This window comes from Tenrec ecaudatus, chromosome 8, assembly GCF_050624435.1.
Source record: "Tenrec ecaudatus isolate mTenEca1 chromosome 8, mTenEca1.hap1, whole genome shotgun sequence".
NCBI classification, from domain to species: domain Eukaryota; kingdom Metazoa; phylum Chordata; class Mammalia; order Afrosoricida; family Tenrecidae; genus Tenrec; species Tenrec ecaudatus.
Window position 1 is genome coordinate 161,491,812 of NC_134537.1, and position 4,101 is coordinate 161,495,912.

The 4,101-nt window shown below is 48.9% G+C and overlaps 1 pseudogene; it reads right to left on the reverse strand.

The window, feature by feature from the left end:
* Nucleotides 1-811: 811 nt before the first annotated feature.
* LOC142454552 (prothymosin alpha pseudogene) lies at nucleotides 812-1,206 on the reverse strand (annotated as a pseudogene).
* Between the last annotated feature and the right edge of the window lie 2,895 nt (nucleotides 1,207-4,101).

Consider the following 4,101-nt stretch of genomic DNA (forward strand, 5'->3'; position numbering starts at 1 on the left):
ACTTTCAGTGTCTTTTAAAAAAATTATTAAAAGATCATTTTATTGGGGGTGCTTAGAACCCTTATTACAATTTAGACTTTAATTGTACCAGGCATATTTGTACATAGGTGATCATCATTCTTTTCTAGACAATTACTCTGTTGAGCCCTTGGTATCAGCTTTTTTATGTCTTTTTTTTTTTTTTTTAGAACTCAGCAAAATAAAATTCCGGTTTATTGTTGGACAACATTGCTTCACACATACGTCAAACAGGCCAAAAAAATAAAAAATAAACAGCAACTTCATAGACAAAAAAAAAGAAGAAACCTTTTATCTTTGGCCTTTTTAACCATCTCATACAAACCAACTACTTATAGTACAGCTAAGTACATACACAAAAAGAGTTACTGGAATGCTCCGAATAAGATTGTATTTTTTTGTTGTTGATTTTGCTTTTTTTACAAAGTTTTTTTTCTCCTTTGAGATAATGAACATGGTCACACCACAAGTAGAGTCAGACGTAGGACAGAGAACGCTCCAAAGGCTGGCTTGGTCATCCGAGATTATTAAAAATGTCTGACCCCTAACAATATGTACAAAAATATAAAATGTAAATAAAAATACAAACAAATTTTCCTTTTTAAAGTACTTTTAAGAAAAAAAGCAGGGCCCGGGAAGTTTTGGTTATTTTTGCCTCCCCTGTTGCAAATTCACGGTGTAGTTTTGGTGGGGTGGTGGTGAGCGTGTGTCTGCAGTGGTGCAGCCCGAGGTGGGTGGGGCGGGACTCTTACTCGAAGGTGACCACGTTTAGATTCTGAGACGGAAGTGGAGGGTGAATAGGTCACGGTGGCCTTTGTGTTTTTGTTTTGTTGTTGTAAGTTGAACTTTTCCTTTTTTTGTCTAGTCGTCCTCGTCAGTCTTCTGCTTCTTGGTATCCACATCGTCATCCTCATCATCTTCAGCTGCCCGTTTGCCTGTAGCTGCCTCAGCCTCCTCATCCTCATCCTCTTCTTCACCATCACCTTCCTCCTCTTCATCCTCCTCTTCCCCACCTTCTTCCTCTTCTTCATCTACCTCGTTGTCAGCCTCCTGGTCCCCATTTTCCTCATTAGCGTTGCCGTTAGCCGGGGCCTCTCTCCCATTCTCCGCCTCCTCCACAACCTCCTTCTTCTCCTTTAAGTCCTTGGTGGTGATCTCGGAGCTGGTGTCCAGGGCCGCGTCTGACATGGTGGGGCACGCTGGTGATCCGGAACGGCGGACGACAAAGAGCGCGAGTTCGGGGACTCTGGCGAGGGAGCTGGCGGCGGCGGAGGAGGAGGCGCGCGGTGGAGGTGGCTGCTGCGAGCGGAACCCGGGAACAATGCAAAGATGGCTTTTCAGAGCAGCCAGTGGGGCTTATGTCTTATTATGCTAAAAATACTTTTAAAAACCCACCCCAAGTAGCCCGGTTTTCCTTCTTTCTCTGAAATTCAAATTCACTAGTGGTGCCACGCTAAATCTGGCCATCCTATCTGGGGAGGGGCCCCAGACATCTGTGTTCCAAGAAGCCCTCCTAGCAACTGATGGCTGTGGAGTTGGAGAACTCCTGACCAACTGCATTGGGTTTGGAGGTTCATAAGCTTAGAGCAGTGTCGTCAGGCGACTGGGGCTTGTGACCAGTTACTCAACTCCTGAGGGCCAGGCAGGGGCCAGGCGCTTTCCACACCTCGTCTCAATCCACGTTCCCAACCAATGGATGAGGTGTCTTCGGATGCATTTTCCACCTAAGGATCTTAAGGAGCGTGATGATTAAGAGACGGGGGCAAGGACATGTGGTGGACACAGTGCCTTCTCAGTAAGGGCTTTCTGCACACCCTCGTTGAATTCAGGGTGGGGCAGACACGGAGTGAGTGGCGTCCCCTTTGCTCAGGGTGAATAGGGCATCTAATATGGAGTCACTATGGACAACACAAAGGCTGACAAGAGGCCACAAAGAATAAAGAAGTCAGCAGCTGGCCAGAGTCCAAGGCTGTTGGACTAAGCCAGGTGTCCTCAAACTACGGCCCGTGGGCCACATGCGGCCCATTGAGGACATTTATCGGGCCCGCCGTGTGTGTTTGCCCCGTTTGGTTTTTATTTCAAAATAAGATATGTGCAGTGTGCATAGGAATTTTTTCATAGTTTTTTTTTAAAACTATAGTCCGGCCCTCCAATGGGTCTGAGAGACAGTGAACTGGCCCCCTGGTTAAAAAGTGTGAGGACCTCTGGACTAAACACTTGAGGTTGTACCCCTGATTGGACTGCACACCCAAGACCACACCTATGACTACCTGCCCCCCCCAAAGAAGAAATAAATTGTATAAGAATCCAGCCAAGAGCCCAGAGGGTAGAGCTGCTGACCGCTGCAACAGAGCAGAACTCTCCCTCCCTCCCCCCCCCCTCCCTCCCCTGGCTGCTAGATCTTGCCCATTTTTTGCTGACTTGCTATTGCTATGTGTGAATACCAGGGGGAATAAATTGGTCAAAAGACTGTCTGGCTCATAGAGTGTGTTATGCTCCGGAAAGAACCTGGCCTAGTCACCGCGTGACGCTTAGAGACTGAAAGGTCGCTGCTCCAGGGCATGAGATGACTGATTCCTAAGCCACCTGCCAGGGAAGACAAGTTGGAGATTGCCCTGGACATGAGCCGACTGATTCCGAAGCTCTGTTGTTGGAACTGCCTTCAGGTGCCCAAGACACGGAGGCTTGCGGTTGCGTGGGCTGTCTTCCTTTCGCAATGACAATTTGTCAAATTCAGGGAAGGAGAAGGTGTACTAAAGCCCCACGCCAGCTTGCTGCCAACACTACCAGAAAGGGCAGGTTTCTGTTTCTAGATCGTTCACGTCAGTAGAGTCCAGCGCTTGGACTGAGGCCGCCATTTGTGGGGCCTGCCCCGATGAATGTTAACAGAGCGGTTCAGGAAATCAGATTCAATTTCATTCATTTAATGGCAATAAGGAAAATGCACCTCCGGACCTTCTTGGAAATCACAGACACAAATATCTCCCTATGTTCCGACCACAAGGTTTGGTCATCACCTATAGTTGGTGCCTTCCCGTGAGTGGGGTTTTCCCCTCAAAAGACTTCAGTGATGTTGACTTGAACCCTCGTTCTCCCCTGCCTCCATGGTTGCTAAGGGTGCCAATCGGTTCAGTGGTTCAGTGGCTCAGTGGTCAGCATTTCTTCCTGGCTCTCAACCACCAGGATAGTCACGTGACCAGCTCAGGGGGTGTGTAGGAAGATGGAGTAAGGAAGCGCCCCAGCACAGGGCCTGGCACTAAGTGATCCACACGTGCCACCTCTAATACGCCATTCATCTTGACAGCTTCTGTGAAAGTCATTCATCTGGGAACCGCTTCCCCGGGAGGAAGGCGGCCCCCGGGGCGTAGTGGTTAAGAGTTGGGCTATACACAAGGTCAGCAGTTTGAAACCACTAGTCCCTCTGTGGGAGGCAAAGAGTTCTAGTTTCAGAAACCCATGGGGGCAGATCGACCCTGTCCCATAGGGTCGCTATGAGCCAGCATTGACTCACGGCAGTGAGAGTGAATTCCTTGTAGCGGCCAGTGACTACACTGGGCCTTTTTATTCCTCTCTGTGTATGGACCTTCCGCAGAAGCACAACCTGTAGTAATAGGGTGACATGCATTCTGTGAAGCAGGTCGTCTTTGACCCCAGCGCTATGAAGACCATTTGACCATGGGAAGCTCATACTTCAGGCCAGAGCTGTAATCTCGGTAAAGGACTTAGCTTGCTTATCCGGCCACCCACTCTGTAGGTTGGGCTCTCATGGAGGGTTCTGGAAACATAGATTGCTGAGCTCCACCCTGGAGTTCCAGGTTCAGTAGCTCAAGGTGGGTCTGGAATTTTCATCCTTCTTATATGGTCCCAGATGTTGCTGACACTGGCCCCCTAGAGAGCCCACAGCGAGGGCCACCAGTTGGGGTCAGTTAGAGCAGTGGTTCTCAACCTGTCGCCCGAATTCACGGGGGTCACCCGATTCATCACAGTAGCAAAATTAGAGTTATGAAGTAGCAAGGAAAATAATTTATGGTTGGGGGTCACCACACATGAGGAACCGTATGACAGGGCTGCAACGTGAGGAAG